This window comes from Epinephelus fuscoguttatus, linkage group LG11 (genome assembly GCF_011397635.1).
Source record: "Epinephelus fuscoguttatus linkage group LG11, E.fuscoguttatus.final_Chr_v1".
NCBI classification, from domain to species: domain Eukaryota; kingdom Metazoa; phylum Chordata; class Actinopteri; order Perciformes; family Serranidae; genus Epinephelus; species Epinephelus fuscoguttatus.
In genome coordinates, this window is record NC_064762.1 from 37,722,157 (window position 1) to 37,747,581 (window position 25,425).

The following is a 25,425-nucleotide window of genomic DNA, read 5'->3' on the forward strand; positions in this document are numbered from 1 at the left end:
CTACTATTATCACAGGCTTCCCCAGAATGCTTGGCTGTAGTGACGGCACACTCATCCCCATCTCCGCGCCTCTGGGTGAGGATGAGGGGGATTATGTTGACCGTCACAACCGTCACAGCCTAGACATCTTATATGCATCACATTTTCCCATTCTATATGGCAATGTTGTATGTATTGTCCCTGTTAAATGTTAAACTTTAATATAAATAAATATACAGGGTATCAAATATACATTGATGCCGCAGTGACTGATGCTGTGGAACTGTTACCAAATCTCTATGCAGATGACCTGTGACCCCAACTGCATAATCACCAGCGTTGATACTAGGTGGCCCGGGTCTGTACATGACTCTCATGTGTTCAATGAGAGCACACTCTGCCGCAGACTGCAGCAAGGTACAGCAACTGTACATTGCATGCTATTGTGTGTTACAATATGTGCTTCAATCAGAATCGAGTTTATTGCCAATTTATTGCGAGTTTATTGAGAGATTGAGAGATTATTGAGTTTATTGCGCCTCACCAAGGGCAGCCCCCTCACTCTCACATCTCTCCACTTTGTGCATGTATAGGTCCTGTTTGTGCATGTGTGTGTCTTTCAGACCTGTGTGTAATTGACAAGCAAGAGTGAAAACATTGAATTTCCCCTCAGGGGGATTAATAAAGTAAATAAACTTTACACATACAAGGAATCTGACTTGGTCATTTTGGTGCTTATATACAAGTTGAAAAATAGGAACAAAAAGTACTGCAGAAGTAATTTCATAAATAATAGGATAAGATACAAACTGCAAATTGTAATACTGATCCTGCCAATTTTCCTCTCATCTACAGGAGACTTCAGTGGGATGCTGCTTGGAGATAGGGGGTATGCTCTCCAGCCATTTTTAATGACCCCCTACCCTGAGCCTGACCCGGGACCACAGGCCCTGTACAACAGGGCCCACAATACCACAAGGGCCAGGACTGAGCAGACTTTTGGAGTCCTGAAGGCCCGCTTTGCCTGTCTGCGCCAGCTGAGAGTGGCCCCAGACAGGGCATGCAAGATAATTGCTGCCTGTTGTGTGCTGCACAACATTGCGACAATTAGGAGGGAGAGAGAGCCGCACTTTGACCTTCAGCCCCCTGATGTGGTGGACCCCATCCACCTAGAGTTTCCTACAGGCCAGGCAGTCAGGGAGGCCATTACTCGGCAGTTTACGTGGATCCCCTCATTGATAGAGGCCGTTTTTGTTTCCCCTCAAAGATAGAGGCTGGTTTTCTTTCCCCCCTTAGAGATAGAGGCTGTTTTTTGTTACCCCCTCAGACACAGAGACTGCCCCCCGCCCCTCAGAGACACATTTAGTCATTCATCCATCCTGTAAGAAAGAAGAACATAAGCACATTAGTGATGCTTGCATCTTAATGAAGGTGTTTGAATTTTGACTTTAAGGAAGTGCTGACACCCTGAAAAGCTCTTTGTATTGAATGGTACAGTATGAATGTATCAGCTTATGTTAATGGCTTACATGGTGTGGAATAATGTTGTCAGGGTCACAGTAGCAGTACTGGGGGTTGTAGTGAGCTAATGTACTTATCCCTGTGACTACTGATAATGTAGTTGTGATGTCTAGTTTGTTAACTAACATACACCCAACAGTGACCCCATGCACTGTGCATTTGAGAGCCGAACACAAAACAAGTTTCACTTAATTATTTAAATTAATGTGACGTTTATTTAGCCAGTTAACATTTATTTGAGGACCAACTCCTACTTACAGTGCAATAAATGTCATTACTCACTTACCTTCCCTCTTTAACTTCTTGATTTTTAATTTCAAGTACTCAATCTGGAGCTCTGTTTTTTTTTTTATTTTCAAGGCCTTGTACTTGATATCCTGCTCCAGACTCCTCTTGTAGAGGGCCCTCACAGCATCAGTTGTTCCCTGAAACAAGTAAAATATGGAGCACATGGGTTAAAGCATGGAAAGTGTTTGAGCTAGGAAATCTTATTTATAATGCAATGGAGGAACACTGCTCTGTGCTGTCTTTCATGTCTGTGCTGCTATATCATTATAGCATTGTCCTATTGCAGGGGTGGAAATGTCACATTGTCTCCTATATCTTGCACTTTAATATCTGCCGTCACTGTTATTGTATTGTATTGTATTGTGTGGCTGGCATTGGCCTTTGGCTTGCCAAGGGACTGAAGATGGAAATTAGTTTTGGCTATAATCTTGCATATTTACATGTCTATGTTCATTAATATGCATTGTCCCTTTATAAATAATAACAACGTTAACTTCAAACCTCCCAGTTTCAGTTGTGGTTAATATTTTAACCACCAATATTTTGAAGTGGTTGTTGTTAAGCCCCATGTGCAGACCACCACCATTCAGTCACAACCAAATCTATACACTCCTACAATCTGTGTTGATGTGGGTAGGTTCTACTCTGCAATAGCTGGTTAGGAACTATAAGGTGATACTGTACTTCCACAGCCCCTTCAGAGGAAACTGAGAGCATCTCTGCATCCCCATGGTCCATCGGCTGTAGAGACAGTATAGAAGTGGTCTGTTAGCCATGTGCTGATCATATGCTGATGTGTGACTGGTGTGTGACATACTGTAGGCCTACCTCTGCCTGAGACACAGTGTCTGATGGTGGCACCTCTGGCACCACCAGCACCAATGTATCTCCATCAACTGAGGGGAAGGTAGATGGGCCTGTGTTAGTAAGGTCACAATGATATGATGTAAATTGCCCAAGGTTTGACACTGACACTGACTGTACTTTGGACGTATTTGAAGTCCGAGGTGGAACCAGGGACAGAGGACACCCCCCTTCCACCCCGTCCATTATGGGGCGACCTTCATTCTTGGACAGGGCCAGCTCCTCAGCAGGGGTGTATTCTTGTGAGGGACCGCCCCAGCCCTGTCTGCTTGCACACATTTTTCTTCCTGTTGGCTGTAGCACTGTAAATCAGAAGGGGAAATGTGGTGACACTGAAGCTGCTCCCATGTGGGATTAGAGAGGTGACTGTCCAATAGGTAATCTTTGCTCCTCACAGGAGAAGTATGGCACTCTGTCTGCAGTGGGGGTGTGTTTAGCGCTCATGATTGCCATTGGTCGGCTGCCTTGGATCCTACCCATTTATACGTGCGCGTTCACGGCTCTTGATAAGACAAACTTGGGTCGAGTTACCGAGTTGATAACCTGCGTCGTGATACCGATTATCCTGATTGCCATTGTTAGGGTTAGTCAACCCTGGGTAGGGCTGAGTAACCCAGGAAACGTTGATCCCATTTCGTGATACAGACCCCAGCTGTCTCGTTCTTGTGATTAGATTTCTGTGTATATATACCTGTATTTTCCTTCATTCTTCGTCAGTTTGTCTGTGTTCATCCCTGCATTCATCCTTGCATTCATTACTGTGTTGGTTCCTGTGCTCACCCCTGTGTTCTTTGTGTCATTCCCTGCTCTGTTTTCGTTAAAAAGTCAACCTGCCTGATGGTCTGCATTTGGGTCCTCCTTGAACTGATATTTAACAGGTGCAGCTAATCCAATTGTTTAATGTAGTGATGGCAAGATGATGCTTCTTGAAGCCCTGAAGTCCAGCCAAATGGTTCACAAAAAGGATCATTTCTTGAGGCTTCATGTGCACACAAACCCCCCTACTGGTCTAAAGCACTATTCGGACAGGATTAGTTTTACATGGGCATGTGGGGTAATGTCACTTTACCACAGGACGTCAGTAATATTAATGGCCGATTCACATGAGACAAGAAATATCAGTAAAACTACCACAAGTGGGAGGGGTAAATCCATTCACGCACTGCCGTCCCCTCCTGCCATCATGTGCGTATGACAGGACTGTCAAAAGCACCATGAAATTGAGTTCAAATATTGTCGAATTATATATATATATTTATCTATATATATATATATATATAGATATATATATATATATATATATGAACGTGACACTCGGATGAAAACACCCGTTCTGACCTCACTGAAGTGCCAGGTATGACCAACTTCTGCTTTGCTATCTGAGCAATGTTTGGATACTTCAGTGCGTAGTTTTCCACCACAAGAGTGGATCCTGTTCGGCTCGTAGTGGTGTTTCATTCTGGTAACGTTTCATCTCTTCTTCAAAAAGGGTAGGCAGGGAGGCAGCAGGTGCAGCACTCTCCCTGTATGTCTCCCCGAACAGGTCACACATCGTGGACAGCGCCGTGGGTGGTGTTGGCGCAGCGGGCTTCTCCGTCGGCGCCTCTCCCTCCCGCTGCGTCCCTCTCTGGCCCGGCTTGTGAACGGGATTCGCCGTGATATACAACATCATTGATAGTATTAATTAATTATTAATGATATTCGAATTATCAAATTTAGGTTTGAACTTATAAAAAATATATATATATTTGAATATATTTCTAACTTTTATTTTTTTTGACAGCCCTAACACACATGTTTACTGCTGGTCTATTTGCACGGGATTGGTATTACCTGAGGTAATTGTCCGGGACCCTTTTACAGAAGGTAAAAGTCGCAGTAATCTTTACTGACATCGTGCGGTAATGATTACTGACATGGCACATTCGGACGGGACTAAAATCTCTGGTAATTATTACTTTACCCCACGTCCCTATGTAAAACTAATCCCGTCCGAATAGGGCTAAAGACTGTTAAATAGCCAGATATAGGTAATTTTATCAGTCAGTAATTTTATCAATTTCTAATACACTCAAGACTGTCCTGCAACAGTGCAACCATATGAATGACTGCCAAGTAGTGATGGTCTGATGAAGACTTGTGAATGAGTCGAATCTTTCCGGCCTATTGCTTCGCTAAACGGCAGATTACACAAAGCTCTGTTTAACAGCTCATTTGGGAGTACTGATATCTGCTGGTCATTTGATGTACAGCAGTCCTACTGTGATATTACATGTGGGCTTCATGCCATCCATCCATTTTTATAACCGCTCATCCCCTTGAGGGTGTATGCATACACACACACACACACACACACACACACACACACACACACACACACACACACACACACAAATATTTACAGGAAGTGCTTGTGTGTCAGGCATATTTGAGATTGGGAAAGTGGGAGGGGTGTGCTTTATTGATTCTTATTCAGGAATAAAAGTGTTTTGACAGTGGTGGGGCTCAGGTGATTACTTTTCTTTGATATAACTTCCCCAGCCTTAGAGAACACCCTCTCACAGTGGACTGAAGAAGCAGGCACACACAGAAACTGAAGTGCCAATTTGTACAGGTGAGGGTACAAATGCTTCTGAGTGTGCCAGTGTAATAGTGGGTCCTGTTGTCATTGAATGTTCTGTTCTGCCAGGTATCGCTGCATTTCCACAATGACCTCTGCTTCGGCATTGGTCCAAGCCTCTGAGTCACAGTTCTGTCAAGCAGGTGCCACAGGCTACTACCACCTACAAAAGACTGCATAACAGTATTGCAGCAAACACTCACAAATATAGATGACATCATATGAACACTTACCTGAGCTGGATGTTGATGCTTTTGAAGCCCTGGTGCAGCAGCATCACGGGTGGCTGATGGAGGCATCTGTGGAGGAATATCTTGCAGTGTGAGTACATTGGCACACTCCATCGGCAGTCATTTCACTGCCTCATTTGCTTTCAGCCGGCTGTGAAACCCCAGGACTTTAAACCTGGGGTCCAGCAATGTTGACAGCGTCGTAACACTCGGAGTCTCTAAACTGGCCAGATGTTCTGAGTCAACGAATTAGGCTGTCAGCTAACAGTTTGACAGAGTCAATCTGTAAATTTGAGGCCTCACACTGAACTGTGTGGTGGAGCATCTTCATGATGGGTATTACTTTTGAGGCTGACACACACATCTCCTCAGATAGTTCCACTGTGGTCTGGTGGAAAGGGCCTAACACTTTTAACGTTTCCTCAATTGTGTTATATTCACGTGAACTGAGTGGGCGAAGGTCTGTGGAAAGAGATGCCAGGACTGCACCCATAGCTTCACGCTGTTCAAAGAGGCGCTGTAACTGTTACAGTTTCAGTTCAGAAGAGGACCCAAATGCAGATGAAAGTTTGCAGTTCTCAACAAAAGGTGAGCTTTCATGTAGCTGTTCCAGGTTTTCCAAAAGGCAGGCAACTCAAAATCCAGGGAGCAGAAACAAAATCCAAACAACAAAAAACCAACCAGGAAAAGACATTACGACCAGGGATGGATGCAGAATGATGGCAGGAATGATGAACACAGAAGGTACACAGCAGGTACACAGACGGATGCAGAAGATATGCAGAAGTACGCAGACGGACTGACAAAGGGAAACACAGGTATATATATACAGAAGACTAATCACAAGGATGAGACACAGCTGGAGAAGGAGGACATGGGCAAAAGGAGTGAGATGGGGATTGGCTGACAACAAGGGTGAAGCAGACAAGACTAATACAGAACAGGTGTGAAAGAAAGAATCAGGGAACAGGCAAGACTCAACGAGACAGGTGTGGCAGAAAACAGGCGGGAAAACACACAAAGACAGGAAGTAAAACCAGACATGACACATGAGGAGAGAACCTACAAAATAAAACTGAAAGCAGATTAAATATGAGCTAAAGAACATGAAACATGAAACACAAACAGAAAAGCTCAGACACAAAGTCCACAAGATAATAGAATATGAAACCAAAACCGAGGATCATGACAGTTACATAAATAGGCCATTATTCCATCTGGTTTCTACTTCTATTAGTAATTCATATTCAATGGCCTGTCCATTGACTCCTGTATCTGGCATAAACGTTCCTTTGCTGTAGTGCTGGTCCAGAAGTACGTCACAGTCTTCCTTGATTTTGCCCCTACGTCTGCAAGAATGGCGACCTGCTCAAACGACTTGCGCACTATTAAACTGGGAGAATGGGCGACACAGATGCTGTGCCTGACCTGCAGTGACCTTGCACAGGCTATCATGTTGGATGCAGCATCTGTGACCAAGCACCTCACCTTACCCTTGATCCCCCACTCTTCCATGAGTTTATCCTTTACCTGGGCTAAGTTGTCAGCTGTGTGACTGTGTGGAGAATATTCCACGTCTAGCAAGATGGTATTTAGGGTGTCCTCCTCTGTGATATAGTGGTATGTTAAGCAAAGATAGGTCTCAGTAGTCATGGAAGATGACATGTCTGCTGTCAAACTCACAGCTGCAACCCTCTGAACCTCTTCCTTTGCCTTTTCCTTTGCTGTAGTATATTTTTCTTCTACCATAGCCTTTAGAGCCTGGAAAAGAAAACGAAGGAGCATGATAGTCTATATACTAGTAGTATAGCAATATCTAATTTAGCAGTAGTGGTATAATACTACCACTGCTAAATTACTTGCATATATGATGCTGGTGTTGGTGTTACTTAATTGTAACACCAACACCAGCATCATATATGCAACGCATACCTGGTCACTTTTTTCACTGTGAGAAAAAAGACAAGTCTTTTAATATAGTATTAGTTCTGTCAATGTCATTATTATACAATAGTTGATAATAAAAATAACACTTCCGGGATTTCTTGACATTCACTCCGAAGCATCTGCATGGTACGACCCATCACTAGTTTACTGTGATCATAGTGTCACTCAAATCGGTTATGAGAAGAGAGCTACAGGGATGAGAAGACATGGCTTGCTTGAAAGAGAGAAAGGTGATTTAGTAAACAGAATGTTCAAAAGTGAATGGACAGACCAATATGTCCATTCTTCCAGCTGCCAGTAAAATTTTATTTATGATACAGACAACAATTTGTTTTCCTTGCTAGAAATATCCTACTTTGAAAATTGAAAATAAATATTGTTGAAATGATATGAAATATACGGTGTTGATTTATTTGATAGACATAAGGGTAGGCTATTGGATGCAATTTAGACATTATGAGGTAAATAATGTTAACTTTTCCATTATGGTGTCAATATTTTACACTATAGAAGTTTGTTTATTAACACAGTCTTAGTGTTAATAATGTTAACTCTTTCAAAAGTGTTAATTTAACACTGTACTAGTGGTTCCCATATAAACCCTGGGTGAGTGTTAATTTTAACTCTGAGGGTGTTAAATTTGGCACTGGTCCAACTTGTTAAGGCGTAAGGCTCACAAACTCCAGGCATTTCACCACTTTACAGAGACAGGTGACATGGGAACAGAGTAAATGGCGCTTTGAATATCAAACTTCACAAAACAACACACTTGGATTTAATGCAGCTAATGTTGCTAATTTGACTACTCGCGTTTTCTCCTTCAGCTCATTTGCAGCATGATGTCTCTACTTAAATCAACAAACTGACAAAAAAAGGGAAACTGAAAAATCAACTTCACCAGCATAACAACGAGTTAAACTTTGGAGCAATCCAGGGTGTGTCTAACTCTGATCCCGTTCAGCCAGGAGAGAGTAGTAATTGGCAAGGGCTAAGCTTAATTGGCACAGAGCAAGCAGGGCTCTGATTAGCTGATGAGGCAATCAGCCCTGTATCATGCGCACATCACATGAACACATCAAGTTCAGCACTATCCTCCTCCTATGTACCCTGAATCTTTACAAATGTTACAAAAATGAGCATTTTAAACACTTTCACCTCACTTTAAATGAAATAAAACTTTTTAGATTAGAGTTTTACATTCTTTTTAAAATGTATTTATCTATTAATGGACTTTTGTTTTTTTTTAATCAATGTATTAATTTTTGTATGGGAAACATGAATTTTTACATAATAGCTTGTTTTTAACTGACTTGTTCTTCATCACTGTGTAACATCTCATGCCTAACAACCTGGGTTACAATAGCTTTGTCAGCTTTTTTCATCAAACTTGTTCAGTTTGTCAAGTTTAGAGACCAGGATGGAATCTAACTGATTTTGAATTAATCTTCTCCAACATAGAAGGGTTGGGAGATGAAGGAATTATGGAGGAGCTCAACCTGTTGGCTTGCTTTAACAATCCCTGTGGAAAAGCATCTCTACGTGTGGTTTCAGACAAGATTTCAGCTTGGTGAAGCGCCTGCAGGATTCTGAAATATTTTTTTGTATGGTCAAGATTGTTTGCCAAGTGTGTTTGTTTCTGGTTATTTACAGCGGCTTGTGTTTGTAATGGAGGAGGATCAGATGGAGATTTACATGTACTGGCTTCCGGTTGCTCCGACAGCACGCTAAGACGGTTTAATAAGCATACAGCCATGCCAGTGTCCTTCAGGTGGGTGAGCTGGAAAGGAGGTAGGTGAGGAGGGCTTGCTGTGTGGAGCAGAGTTCGGCTGCCGGTGTTTTTTGTTTTTGAAGAGGGGAGGGAGGACTGTTCCTAGGCAACAAAGTGGGGGTGAAACACATACAACAGAAAAGGGGGGATAAGGGGGAGTTAAGAAATTATGAGGGGGGGCAAAAAAAAGGTCATTTCATTTGGATGGAGATGTTTTCAGCAAAGGAGGGAAAAAATAATACCGTCAGTCCCTGCCAAAATACCTGCATAATATGGGTGCATATATCACCATGGGTCTTGCAGGTTAAGCAGATACTGCATGAATGTAGTTTGTCTCACGTCACAAAAGTGTAAGAACACCAACTGGTTAAAACTAACTGTTGAACAGAGGCTGAAAGATCGGTTTATACAAAAGTGGCTAAGTGAGCTCAAAAGGTATGACATCATGAAATATATGTCAAAATTAAACGAGAGTTTTAACTGGAGAAGTATCTGTTTTATGAAAACCAAAAGTACAAACAGGCTATTTGTAATTTTAGTGTAAATAACACAAACTACCTAAAGTCATTGGAATTTATAAAAAGTTGGGCAGAAACCGCAGGATCTGTGATGTGTCATGACCCGTCAAGTTACCTAGATTCATGTTTATTTGTCATCCCTGTGTTTCCTGTTTTATTTTGATAGCCATTGTCTCATCTCATTTCAGATCCCATGTCCTGTCAAGTTTCCCTCCTTTGTGATTACTTGCCTCTGCCTAATGTGTTATACCTGTGTCTCAATGTCTTTCACCTGTGTCTAATTGTCTCCCTTCTTTTAGTTTATTTATGTCCCTGTCTTCCCTTTGTTTGTTGCCAGATCGTCCTTATCCTTGTGTATGAGTTCTAGCCTTTCTAGTGTTCCCTCTGTGAGTGTGCTTGACTGTTTTTACCTGTGACCACCCTTTCTGCCTGTCATTTTTGAATACTTTTTCCTGTGTGACTCACTACCTATGTATTGTACCTTATAATCTGTGTTGTATTATCATCATCATTATTTTCATGTAACTATCTTTTCTTGCTCCATGGTAATTATTTACTTGACTGCACCTTATGTCTGACTCAGTACTGGCTCACTCACAAATAGCTCTGTTGACATATTTATTCCCAGTGGTACACTTGTTTTTTTTTTTGCACTATACCAACCATTGGTCCAGTATTAGTCCACATCATTTAGCTCTGTCTGATATTTATTCACTGCTGTAACTTCTATCCTCCATCCTTTTGCACTACTACACTTTTTACTCTGTCTATCCCAGTCAGCTCTGTTTATTTATTTATCGATTTATCTCCAGTGCATTTACTTTTTTGGTGCTTATCACACTACAACCATTCATCCTTTCTGTTCATTCAGTACTGATCCACCTCATTTAGCCCTGTTTAGATATTTATATATTCATTTCCCGCGTAATCATTGTTCTCTTGCACTATAACCACTCTGTTATTCATTTCTTATTCTAATTATACAGTCCTGTTCACATAACTATACACTGTCATTGGTGAATATATAAAAACTGTAAATTTGAACGTATATATAGACATACACACACACCACAGATAACATTTTAAGAGACACTTTAAGAGACACTTCTCATTCTTAAACATACACTTTTTATATATTTTATATTTGGTAGATTTGTACATGCCTGTGTCTTGTGTATATTATTCTGTCAGCTAACACTTTGTTTTTGTTTTTGTATCTAACCTTTGTCTTTTTGTAATGCTGCTGCTCTATGTACCTTAAATTGCCCCCTGGGGACAAAAAGTTTTTTGAATTGAATTGAATTGAATTGACCTTTGCCTGATTAAAAACCCTGAACTTTTAACTGAGTCTGTGAGTCTGCTTAGTGAGTCCATCTCCAGTTGTGCTTGATATGATGATAATCGTGTGGGAGATAAGTATCATATTTTGTCAGAATGTCAGCTGAATGACTTACAGAGAAAGGAATTCGCCAAGTATTATTTAAACCTTCCAGCTATGTCTAAAGTATTTTGTTATTACAATCAGATAAACAAAAGTAATTTCTAAATTAGGTGTTTTTTTGAAGAATGTCCTTCCTTCATTTAGCTAACATTTGTTGCACTTTAGCCACACTGTATGCCATTGTTTTGTTATTGTACCTAATGTTTGTAAATGTGTGTAAACACATTAAGGCCTTTGCAAGACAGGTATTTTTAATATTTTTATATTTTTAAATTTGGGCCCTGGCATCAATTCTAAATTAAAGATGTGTTGTATGTCCGACAATTGCATATGAGTCAGGCCCCTGCCCCTCCCTCTTCAACCTCACTTTTAGCAGCTTTTGGCAGGTAATGATAGTGTTTGCCCTAAACTTTGGCATTGTTTGTCACGGTTGTGAAATTGAACTACTATTAAAACATATTACAGCTAGCCTGACATAGGCAACCCGCCACGAAGCTTAACAACAAGTAAGCTAGTCTGGCGTAAAACCATACCGTCTCCCTCCAACTCTGTGTGAGCAGAGACAAACGCCAAATTGCTCTTCCACTTTCACATGTCTTTTAAAACCAAAATAATGTTTACATATCCCACCTCCTGTCTTTGATAATTATTCTAAACAAAACTGACACGCAGTTTGGGGCTGCGGTGTGTAAAGAGCACAGAGGAGGAGTGAAGGAGCGCTGTGCTCCATGTCTCTGCTCCCTAGGGATTCTTTAAGAATATTTAACACTTATTTAGGACATAATTATAAGAATTAGCATGTGACTATTTAGAGAAGAGTAGAACAGAATGCATTTTTCTGATTGTTGCTATTGAATACAGGCCTCCTTTGTGGTTAGGAGGGTATATTGGTTGGCTTAATATTTTATTTATTGAGAGAATATATTTGTTGATTGTGAATGGTTGTTTATTAAATAGACAACTAAAGTGTGCACAGTGTAGCATTGTTGTCTTCGTTATCTGTTATAAATGATAAATGTAGACAGTGAAAGTATGTGTGCAGAAAACACATTTAAAAAAAAAAGAGAAGAAAAAAAGAAAACAAGACAACAAAAATATCCCAAGTTGAGAGGCAGCAGGACCAGCAGTCCCCACACCAGAGGCCTCTCCCCTCTTCAGCACCTCCTCCATGCCAGGTGCACTGCACCTCATTAACTAATGCAGCACACCTGGGCAGATCTACAATGGAGGGAAAAGGAACAGCAGTACAGAACACACACAGCCGTAACAGTAAGCTAGACATTTTCCCTCCTCATTACTGTGCACAAATGTACTGTATGTGCTCAGGCCTCAAGAAACCCTTTGGTGCTGGCAGATAGAAACCTCCCAGCAGGGTGCAATTTGCGTGCACACATTTTTTTTCTTTCACCAGCATGTTCAAAAAAAATAAAAAATAAAAAAAAATAAGAAAGAAAAATGTTGAAGGGATGGACCTTTTTTCCACTTTTTTTTCTCCATGAAATAAACCAGCACTCTCCTCCTCTGCCCTCTTTATGCAGCGCAGCCCCAAACTGCATATCATTTTTGTTAATTGCGGAAGCAACATGGCAGACGTAAACACTATATGAAATTAAGTTTTGGTTTAAAAAGACTGGTGGACACGGGAAAGCAATTTGGCATCTGACTCTGCTTACACTGGGCGGCTGGTGAACCTGTATTGAGATGTTTTAATGGTGGCTTAATTTCACAACAGAGACAAACAATGTTGAGACTAAATACAAACACTATTGTTGCGTGGCTGTCGATGATGGCAGATGAGGGAGACGTCATGCTGCTCTGCAAGGCGCTTGATTTGCGTGCAGCTGCCACAAGGAAACCTGAAGAGGGAGGGGCAAGGGCTCAATTCAAATGCTGTTGTGGGGCTAACAACACACTTTAAATTAAGAATTGATGCCCCGAGCCAAATTTAAAAACTAAAATATAAAATTCTCGAAAAGAAATAATCACGGCACTACTAACAGAAGAAAATAAAATGTATGTCTCAACTCCACTTCATCTAAAATAACTTCAATCTCAGTGTCTCTCTCTCTCTTTCATTTTTTGCACCATGTTCGTGGGTTGACAGGATGCACATATCCATAGTAGTTATCACCTCCATATATGGTGGTTACTGGCTATTCATGGGCGTGGATGTATGCTAATTGCTGACTAATGGGAGCTCGCTGTCAGTTTACGATTGATTGGCAGTCATGAACATGCACACTTGCCTACGATCAAATCCAAGTTTTCCGCATCATTCATGAATTCAGCGTAGGTTTTTAGTACCAAGGTTTTTTATGTGCAAATGTACTCACAGAGACACTAACATTTCATGAATGAGACCCATTATTTTTATTGTCCATAGTGTGGACTGGGACTTAGTCACAAGTTAAACTGACCTGTGCATCTTTGGATTGTTGGAGGAGGCCGGAGCACCTGCAGAAAACCCTCTCTGATTCTAGGTGATCATGCAGACTCCACACAGAAAGACCCAAGCAGAACAATGGCTTTGAATCCTTCCTGTAGTTACTGTCCCTATAGCCTGAACAGAGTGTCATCTCTTTTGGGGCAGGTTAGGTGTGCAGCCTGAGTTACCATGGTGACGTACCTGCTTAAAATGAACCACTGTAGAGAAACAGAAATGCCAGAGTTAAGCCAACAAATGTGTGACTGGCTTCTGGCCAAGCAATTGCCGCTGAACGCTATTGATCAACAACCCCATCAGCCACCCACAGACACAGTATATTATCATGGGCACTTTGTGCTGCTGCAGTAAAACCTTCCTTATTGCGTCTTTTACCACATATATAGCATGTTTCCATAAACAGAACTTACTACTGCAGATAAATTAGATTTCCTTCCTGCACAGAGTGAGTGAGTCCATTAATTGGAAGCAGGTGCACTGATTGAGCTGAGTGGCAGAGGGACTCCTGCTGCTGAAGTTTATACAGAGGATTTCAATCCTTTCTACATTTAATGATAAACATCAGTAGCAACACAGTTTAAGCAGTATACCTCTTTTTTTTTTTACAACCTTATTATAATCAAAAGGAGACATTACAAGGATTCTTAGTTTCTTATTAATTATCACTGGCTACTACTTATTTATACACAGATACAGCTGTTGTAATTTCTCATATAAAAGCCTGAATATGAATAATAGTGGAGTCTGAAATAATACTAATAATATGCTAATAAAGGCTGGGCAAATAAAGGAAAAACTTTGAGGGGAATGAAGTTATATAGCCAACACCAACCTGCCTGAATACTTCCTGTACTTTTTTCCAATGTAAAGCTAATAACAGGACAGCTAGAGGACTTTTAAGGTGAAAAACCACCACACTGTACACTTTACCTTCATACTACCTTTCATCAAATGCGATCATATCAGCTCCTTCAGCTTGTACATTGTAATCTCGTCCTTTTCCTTGCCTCTTATTAAATGGCAGGCTGCTGCTTTATACAACAATTCCCCATGTTTCCAGACCAGCTGCAGTGTGTGTGTATTATTGGCATCCTGTATGGTTCTGGTTATCCATGTTTTCTGGTTGTGGAATCATTTAACCACAGTTTTGGGAACACTTGCTTCTGTTGGCTTACAAACTAAATCCACCACAGACTCAGTGAATCCATTGATGTCATCAGTGACGTCAACAGTGGTGTCCTGGAATGTGCTCCAGACCCTTATTGGCTCTATCTCTCATATCACTGGGGGTGTGCCTCATGGTTTGTTTACATATCTTGACCTTAACAAGTTGGCTGTGTGGTTGCTGCCCGCGAACATTGGCAGCAACTTTGCTCAGCAGCTTCCTTGCAATGGTGCAAAACAGTGATCCAGAGTGTTTATTCCCCCTGTAGCGATTGGAGAGCAGGAACAGGACAGTGTCTCACATTCCCACTGTCACACCAGTACTTATTCACTATAATGCACACTGCTCTGTCAGATCCACACATAGAAAAAGAAGCTTATTATTAAACTGATATACACTGACTTTTTTACAGGACACCAACATTTGAATATATACAATACAATTGATCATTTTGGATAAAAATACTAAATAATTTTAGATAAGGGCGGCACGGTGGTGTGGTGGTTAGCACTCTCGCCTCACAGCAAGAGGGTTGCCGGTTCGATCCCGGGCGTGGGAGCCCTTCTGTGCGGAGTTTGCATGTTCTCCCCGTGTCAGCGTGGGTTCTCTCCGGGCACTCCGGCTTCCTCCCACAGTCCAAAGACATGCAGATTGGGGACTAGGTTAATTGATAACTCTAAATTGTCCGTAGGTGTGAATGTGAGCGTGAATGGTTGTTTGTCTCTATGTGTCAGCCCTGTGATAGTCTGGCGACCTGTCCAGGGTGTACCCTGCCTCTCGCCCAGTGTCAGCTGGGATAGGCTCCAACCCCCCCCACGACCCTCAAGAGGATGAAGCGGTTAGAAGATGAATGAATGAATGAATGAATTTTAGATAAATATACTAAAGAATTAAATAATTCCAGAGAGCATTAGAAATGTCAGATAGTACTACTAAAGACTGTCCAATGATTCATTGTAACAAGGCTGAGACACAAGAACACCAGTTGATAAAACACAATAGGTCTGGCTCACTTTAAATGGTCTGGGCATACGTTTTAAGATATGTTACAACTTTTTTATGTATGGACCGTATGAAGATAGGATGCCCCTGAAACATAAAGAACTGTTCCAACTCATAATCAGTACTGTATGCTTCAAACTGTGGAAGACCAGATGTGCTATGATTATACAACAGACTGTCATAGACACCAATATGGTTATTAAACATATACTTACAGATCTCCAGAGGAGAACTCAGATACTGGATACAGACTAAATGACATTTCTTTCTAAATAATTTATAATACATTACATACAAAGTATATTATACTGCCTTGCACTTTTATTGTATGTTACCCCTTTTGGTTTTGTCTTGGTATTGTATACTGTTTATAATTGTTGTTGAAATTTAATAAAATGCTTTAAAAAAGAGAGAGAAAGAGCCAGCTGTAGCCTATCAAAACAAAGGTCAAAATGTGTCCTGTGACAGACAGTAAGGCTTGTTGTTTTTAGCCGAGCCTGTCACACCTTCACTCTCCTAGTTTCCCTGCTTTCCCGCTCCCTTGTAATATTCCACTTTTCCCGCCTCTGCTCCACTCTCCCTGCCAGCCACTCCCACCTCATCAGTCCAACTCCACTCACCTGCAAGCACAGCTGCAGCTCATCTCCACTCAGCCCAGTATAAGAGGCTGTTTACACGTACACGGTGATTTTGATAAACGGAGACATCTTCCTTCGTTTGTGCCCTTCGTTTACACGCAAACAGAGATTTCTCCTCTGAAAACGAGTCTTTCTAAAAACTCCGGCCAGAGTGGAGATTTTGGAAAACTCCGGTTGCGCGTTTGCATGTAAACTGAGATAAACGGAGATAAACGGAGTTATAGGCAGCCGACGTCACAGTATGCGCCGGAACTTGCGCCTGTGTCAAAAGTGCGACCTATGTTGCTATGGTAACAATGGATACATGGAAGGCTTGAGCTTGTCGTTACACTGCCACCTACAGGTTTGGCGTGCTCTTGTATATATATACACGGGTAAGTGTGAACGAAGATCTTTTTGAAAACGGAGACGGTGAAATGTCCGTTTATGAAAATAGCCGGCAACGTGTAAACGGCCTCTCTGCCTCTCCAGTTCACTCACCCTTGGCCAGATTGTTCTGCGCCCACATGCAAGACTTTCCAGAACTCCTTACCTGCCTGCATCATCTGTTTCCTGGGACACTCACTAGCCTTCTGTCCCCGACCATGACTTCTACCTCTGAGAACAGACAGATGTACACACACGCAGGGCCAAACACATGATCCCTTCCTGTCTCATGCCTGGCAGAGATAATAAATGTGGATCTTAAAGTTCAGGGGAACAGTAAACATCATATGTCGAATAGGTGAACAGTGTTATGTAAACTAATATTATAGATTGCTTAAGTGAATTTCTTTTGGCTGATGTGTAAGATACCCAACGATCATAAAGGTTTGTTCTTGACCTTGGAAATAGTATGCTGTTAGTGGCACTTGAATTAGGGTTTGTTGTCAAACATGCATGATGTTTCGAAATGACACCATATACACTATCTGTCAAAAACACTGCTAATTTACAATCCAGGAAGGCACCAACTCATGACAGCAGCAGAGCCTCTGCAGTTTTATTCCAGCTTGTCTGGCAGGAGCCCAAATGAGGCTGCCTCCACATTAATGAAGCTATCTGGAATGTTACTGGAGTATGAAACCAGTTTACCGCATGGAAAGCAGAGTGGCAGGATAATTGGAGACATAAAGTGCGTCAGCTGCTTGCAGTCTTCCCATCTGTCCCTGCTCCAAAGGACAGTGCTGCTGAAGAGACAAACAACATCAGCACTGCTGGATTAAAACTCTGTACCCAATCCCCTAAAGGTCTCTGTGTTTTTAATCAAGCTCCAGGAAGGTTTCAACAGCCTGAAAGTTATGGAAGCTCATCAAACACATCACCTGTAAGATAAAGAAAAGGAGACCCATGAAGAGTGTGGTGGATCTAGGAAGCCCAACTGTTTATAGGTGGTTTGAAGGCTTTAATGCTGTTCATGATAAAAAATGTTTCGTGTTACATGTGTATGTATCAGAAATCTTTCCAGTGCACTACTCCCAATAGATGCTCAGTAGTAAACAATGTAGCGAGCAATAAATTGAAACTTTGGACACTAACTTTTGCGGGGGAAAAAAAAAAGCTTTTTCTATTCCACAGTGAAACATTTTGAGGGTACTTTATAAAACCAACACATTTTCACATCAATTCTTCAAATACTTCATCAGTGATCCTTTACATCAAACTAGAACAATTTAGTTATTCCTAAAGCAGTTTTAGAAGCTCAGGGATGGCATGTCAATTTACGCTTGTTATATGCATTGTGTCTTTTCAAAATAAACTTCCATTTTCACAGGAAATGTACAGTTTCTGCTCATTATATGCATGCAGTCTCTCTTTTTTTTTTTTTTTTAAACTTAATTAAAAAACTTCCTGAGGTTTAGGCAACAAAAACATGACGTTAGATTTCGAGGAAAACATATGGTTTAGCTTAAAATAAGTACAAACAAGAAATAACATAATGTGACGTCACTTGACCTATGTCCCCAGCATAGTACTACACATACCAACACAACACGTTATAAAAAAGAAAGGTCTTAGGTCTTAGTCATCTGACATTTGGTTTCACACTGGACATGAATAGCTCCTGGGTAAAAGTCCAGAGTTTGTTTGACCCATCCACTTCTCATAGTTTAGATACTCATATAAAATGGTGGATCTTTTTATTTTGGCAGCCTCCTGATCTTTTCTTTAGTGTCAGAATATTCATGATTATAATCTCTATTTCTTTTTTTGGTGGGAGTGGAACCAGTGTTGATGATATGATAGTATTGTATAAATAATCCAGCATTTATGAAATCATTTCCATTTCTTTCCGTTGTCACTCTCCTCCAATATTGTTCTCCCTCCCTTAATGCCATTTAGTTGCCTTTTCACTATCCATTAATGGTGCATTCCATTTGCACTTTGAAGTCAGAATTTTTGAGTTCCCAGTTGTAAATTTCAACAGGAATGACCCCTGATGTCAGATTTCCAACTCCAAAATTCTGAGGAACCTCACGAACCTAAACCTCAAAATCCAAGCCGGCTGTTCTATGCATCAACACTATAGTGAAAGCTGTAGTGATATACTTTTTCATGGCACTTTCTTATTTGTGTCCCATTAAAACAGTCACACATACAGCCCGGTCCAACTTTTATCTGTAGAAGATGTTGCTAGTTTGTGGATCGGATTGTTTTTATTTTCTGCACTTCTCTATTCCGGTATTGACTCTGACTTCTGATTGGTTAAAATGGCCTTTCCGTTAGAAGTTACATCACCACCTACTGCTTTGGCATGTGTATTATATCACTTGGTAGCAGGTTTTTGGTTTTTTTTTTGGTCTTAAGACTTGACACTTTCTGCAGGTTTTCACATTCAAAGCCCACAGTAAAGGGAAGAATAGTGCCTCCTAAGCCACTGTGATGGTAGTTTAACAAAAAAAAGAAAAAGAAAAGAACTAATAAGTTAGAAAGACGTTATCTGATTGAAACGAGAAGGTGTTCTCAACAGATGGCATGCTTCTTGTTGTACTGATGGAATCAGTGCTGTGGAGATGTACATCATCCTGAATTTAGCACAACAGGTAACTTAAACATGGTAACAACAGCAAACAATGATTGACTGATAAGAACACGAGCAGATCAGAAAACATGCAGGGGTCTCAAATATACTTACAAAGCAAGGAAACTCAGGAATAAAGGCTTAGTGTTCTCTGCAGTTGAGTTAAACAAAAGGACACCACTTGAAAACATATAGTATGTGGGTGTCTTTTCATCACATTCAATGAGGCCGGGCTGCAGTGAACAAAAAGAACAAGGACTTAGAACAAAGTCTAGACTGATGATGCATGAGCTATAGCTACGCCATGAGTTTCTGCTGCAAAAACTTTGAAGAAACAACAAAGAGACTCTCAGGGACAGTTAAACACGACACGCGACAGACTGTCCACACATGGCTATGCCAGACAGTGAGTACTGTATGTGCAGCCTGGCAACAGGAAGTCAAAAAAAAAGGAATTGAAGTCAGTGTGAAATCAATGAGGTTCTTCTCTCTGTCATTGTTGAAAAGCCCCCACCCACCTCGACAGACAGACAGAGACACACACACACACACACACACACACACACACACACACACACACACACACACACACACAGTTGAAACAAGTCATCCTCTGTTGATTGCACTACCGTGGCTGCAGATGGGTGGTCAAATTGACTGTGAGAAGATGAAAGGGAATTCAGGGTCATTGTGACAGAGACATTGAGAGCCTGGTGTTGGTTTCAGTCACAGAGTACTTAGTGCTTTAAGTCTAGTTGTTTTTTTAAAAGTAATCTCAGTTCTCTCTTTGGCCATCAGAACACCGAGATTTCAGATTCCGCTTTAAAGCAGAAGAGATTGAAAAGAAACCATTCAAGACTAAATCCAAGACTTGCCCAAGGCTAAATACGACACAAGCTGCAGAGAGTTTTGAACACTCTACAAAATCAGTAAGCATGGGCATCGATTACAGATATGCCAACTGATGTGCACTTGCAAGAGTTAAATGGAGTGAACTTGGTTCGAGTTTTGCACTCAGGAAAGATGTGGGGTGATATCGACTATCATATTTCAAGAGAGATAAAGGAAAAATTGGCTAATGAAATCATCATAAACAGAAGAAAAGTATGTGTGGTAATTGACTAATCCTCCAAATCAGTGGCAAGTCTGTGCTGGCAGTGTTTGTGGGCAGCTATTGCAAAGACAGAGCCAGATATGAAACTTTTTGAGCTGCTTGAGTTGCATGGGACCACTTCAAATAATTCCACACAAAAATATGGCTTCAATGAACACCTTTTGGGTGAGTGTTTTGTGACCTTTGTCAGGGCGTTTCTAGGGTTTGTGGAAATTTGGGGCTCAGCCTGGACCTCTGTTGGGGTCTGGGAATGTTTCTATGATAAGCTAGCTCTACTTCTATTTTTAATGTACTCTGGCAATATATCTACATTCAAAGTACATGTCTTAATCATTAGAAACATTAAATGTTTACCTCAAAAAGTTTCCTTTACTATCAGATTAATTGTGAAATGTGATGTTAAAAATGTTAGTAGCTGTTAATAATTAGCATACATATTGAGTAGGAACATAATACTTCATTGGGTTGGAGAAGCAGTTAAATGTATTTATGTTCACAGTTTTTCAGTGTAAATAAGTTTATTCACTCAAATACTTTGCTTAAAGAAGTATTTCACCACTGTAAAGATAGTCTTTTCATAAAAGCAGGCTGCAGTAGAAAGACGCAAATACTTTTGAAACTGATGATCACAGAAAAAGGCCTATGGAGGTAGAAGGTAGAGGTAGAAAACCCACAACTACCAGAATGCACAGTGTAGCACAAGACCAGTAAATGCTCCCACTTGTAGGTGATGTAATGCGAACTTGACCATTTGACACAATGTCAGCCAGCTTGTAACAAAAGAGTTACAAGTTATTAAAGTTAAATGCTAAGCTAAAAACACATTCGGAAAACATTTGAGGTGAGAAATATACAACTCAGTAACAGAATCTTGGTTTATATTTGATCAGCGCTGCCTAGTTTTACAGTCTGATCTCAGTTTTTAAGGAACAGTATGGTGCCCACTTAAGGCATTAAAATATGTTTTTGAAGAACATTTAAGGTGAGAAATGGGCAAGTACATACACATACTCTTCATTTATATTTGACCAGCAGTGCTTAGTTTTCACATTTGATCGCAGTTTGGGCTGAGCTTGACAGGGGGACGAGGGCAGGTCTGTCTCTTGATCCACATCTATGCTCTTTGTGTCTTTGTGTCTTTGTTTCGTTTTCCCATCAGCTCAGTGGAGGGCAAGGAGATCTAAGCAGTGGCTAGATGGAGGGAAGTTTACCACGGTTCATTTACACAAAATATCCACCTTGTTGTGATGCAAAGCTGGTTGAAAATCTGTGAATTCCCCTCTCTAGTAAAATTATGAGGGACTAGTTGTTAGCCCAGCCCAGAAATCTTAAAATCTTCACCCAATGACTGCACCATTTTCAAGATATTTCAGAGTAAAATGAATATAAGATGTGAAACACTATGCTTTAACATTAGGTTCTGTTCGGAGGGGCATTGCACAAAAGTAGAATAAAGAAATCCAGGATAACTGAGAAAGTGCGGCTTGACCTAGTTCAATCAGCGCATCCTGGCTTAATCAGTTGCACATTTGCCAAGCCAAGATGAAAAGGCGCAGCTATGTCGAGCCAGGTATAGACAGTTGGGATAAGTGCACTCTCACGGCACTCTTAAATAGAAATCTATCTATCTAACTATCTATCTATCTATCTATCGATCTATCGATCTATCGATCTGTCGATCTGTTGATCTATCTATCTATCTATCTGGACCTGGCAGCAAGTCAAAATTAAATACAAGAACATTTTGCAGGCTGGTAAGTGGCTTGATTGTTTAGCTATATACAAGTGAGTAAATAGATGTGTCTGCTGACATTTTATCATCTGTTGTAGCAGTTTAAAAAAAGGCTCATAGATCCGCCACCGACTCAGGACTTCACTCCAGCAGAGGAACTGGCACTGGACATTAATAAAGGAAGGCCAGTGATGGAGGGGATCTAGGGAGGGACATCCACAGACACTGTCCCAGCAACAGAAACTGGCCTCTTCATACAAGATACATTATTGTAGCATTACTGCACATACTACACAATCAAATAATTATGTGTTGTGTCTGAGTTTTGCTTTCTTTGCAGTATCCGGTAACACATATGCTCCTGGAGCCACCACAAGATGATCCGGTGAGTGCTCTTTATTAAAATCCCAGGTTTGGCATGTCCTGTCAAAAATACTAATACAAGCTCTATGTATGCGTGTATATGGCAGGGTGAAGGCTCATCTGCAGCTGTGGAGCACACTCCAGAAGATGATGAGGAGACTGGACTCCAGAAGGTTTGGTTCATGTCAGGTTTGTGGAAATATCCTGCTTATTTAGTCCATAATGGATAAGAAGTCAGTGATGTGGTGCTAATAGAAAATATATTTGTAACAGGACCCAAACACTGCACAGCATCATCAGCTGCCTGGTAACTTAGTGAGTATCACCTGAAGTAAATCAACATTATGCACAACTCCTGCTGTGCTAATTGACAGGTGTTTTACAGAATTCACAAACTGTCAGACATCTCTATGCAACACATTTGAAGAGACACATAGAGCTGGTGGAAATGAAGATGGAGGTGAACAAGAGAAAGGTCCAGGACATGGAGCTAGAGCTGGAGATAAAAAAGGATGGCCTAAATCAAACTCAAATTAACTGAAATAATTTGCTATATATTGTTCTCTGACTAGTCTGCCATTCATGTTGTCTGCGAAGATGGGAGGATTGTCCCAGTCAATATCCAAAGCCACCCTGGGAGCCCTTTCCTTTCTCAGGCTGGCAATGTTATGGAGCACTGTGCATGCAGCAATCACATCACAGGCCCTGTCTGGGGAGACCCTCAGGTGGTGCAGGCACTGAAATTGAGATTTCAGAAGACCAAATGTCATCTCAATTCGAGCCCTTGTTCTGGCATGGGCATCATTGTAGGCCTGCTGTGCTGGGGTTTGGGGTTCTGCAAGGGGAGTCATCAGAAATGCTTCACAGGCATAGCCTTTGTCTCCTAGCAGCCTACCAGAGAATTCACCTGAGAATACAAGATATAATTCTTAAAACTATAAATAGAGGAGTAAAACACTCATGATGTCCAAGGTGCTTAAAAATAAACCGTGTGGCTTACCTTGTCAGAGTCTCTGGTAAATTGCACTGACCCAAAAGATTCTGGAATCATGAAATGAGCCAGGCCACTTTGCCTCTAAATTGCTGACAAGGCAGTCAGCATCACAGATCATCTGACACAATAAGATGTAATCTATTAAGACCACTGAATGCACCAAATCTATGTAGCTGACAGTAACCATAATTCATTCTTATCTGAACACTGATGCTGTGGAAGGATTTCCTGTTGACATAATCTCCCTCGTGTTCCCCTGAGGGGAGTTTGATCCGGATTTGGGTGCAATCCACTACACCAATGACATTAGGGAAAGCTGTAACAGCTGCAGAGTATCCTACTGTGACTGTTAAAATGTAAAACTTTTTTGTTGTAATTTTAAATTCATGTTACATGCAATCTTGTAAAACTCCTCCTTGATGTAGAGGGGTCTTCTGTGTCCAGGAAAGGTGATGAAAATGTGTGCTAGTGACTTCAGTGCCAGACTAACATGTCTTATTGTGCGGCAAATAGTTCCTTTATTGAGATTCTCTGCATCTCCGATAAAATATAAGGAAGGTGCCACTTGCCAAGAACCTCAGCGTCACACAGACCATTTGTGGTACAGTGAGGGCATGGCTTCGCCCTGTCTGATGTTTGATTTTTGGGCCCAGCAGCCTACATAAATACCTGATACCATCACCTGAGAATCTATATCTCTCAGTGAGATGGTCATCCTCAAAGGTCAATGGGTCTGACCTGTCTCAAAAGACTCTTTCACGCCTGAAAGCTCATCTGATTATTAATGCTTCTTCATCTCGAACATCATCTAGAAAAGGGCATGCCATTGTGAAGAGGAAACAGATAAATTGGACTTGAGCCTTATATAGACCTAGTAGGCCTACTATGTTGCCCTCATCACAGAATTAATTGAAACCACCTTTGTGACTTCATCAGCTATTTATTAGAATCTCAATAATTGCTTTAATATACATATTAATCAAACCTCCAACAGCAATTTAACAAGCATAAATAAGTAGCAACTTACACAAATACTAGCCATTTAACACTAGTAACAGTAAACATCCTTAAAGGGCCAGTGTGTAAAATGGGTTGAAAACAGTGACACAGTGGTCAAATTCTAGATTGCAGGGCTCACTCGCTCACCCCTCCCGTCGGGTAAATGACGGTGGCCTCGTAAGGACAAAAAGCCTTGTGCACAAGTTTTTTAGGAGTAGGTCTATCTAGCGACGACGAGGTGAATGTTTATTTAGAAATCTAACCATGTTACGATATTGTAATGAATCCCTCACGAGCAGGAGATCAGAGGAGCGTTCGGGAAAAAGGCCCGTTTATTTGAGCACTCCAAAAACTCTGGTAACACTCCAGGGGGTAAAAGACTCTGTCCCAAACTCTGACTCTTCTAGCGTAACAGACACACTTCATAACTTTACACACATACTTGTTTACCATACCAAGTGGGGACCCCACTCCCCTCTCTGCTCAATCTCCAGCCCGCACACTGACTGACAGCGTAGCCGGTAAACAGAGCTCAGCTGTTTATTTAGCCTAGCAATATCTCCAGACTATAGTAGCTGCAATGGGCGACTTTGAACGCGATTTTGAAGAGTTTCTTGTGGCGGACACAGACCCAGAGCCATACCTGTTTGAGCCGGAGCATACAGATGAGGAACTCCATGTGTTTGATGCTGAGCGGGCGAGAAGAGAGGCTGAATGCACAGAATGGGATTCGGTGCTACTGCTACCATCGTTGGGGAGATATATCATCAGGAGGAAAAGCGCCGCAGAGAGTGCATC

The 25,425-nt window shown here is 41.2% G+C and overlaps 1 protein-coding gene and 1 pseudogene across 2 annotated transcripts in view; one reads left to right on the plus strand and one right to left on the minus strand.

Annotated features, from left to right (window-relative positions):
- LOC125897389 (xaa-Arg dipeptidase-like) overlaps positions 1-25,425 on the plus strand; it is a 649,571-nt gene that overhangs the window by 289,852 nt on the left and 334,294 nt on the right. The gene's annotated exons all lie outside the window — the stretch shown is intronic.
- LOC125897603 (putative nuclease HARBI1) lies at positions 1,342-24,455 on the minus strand (annotated as a pseudogene).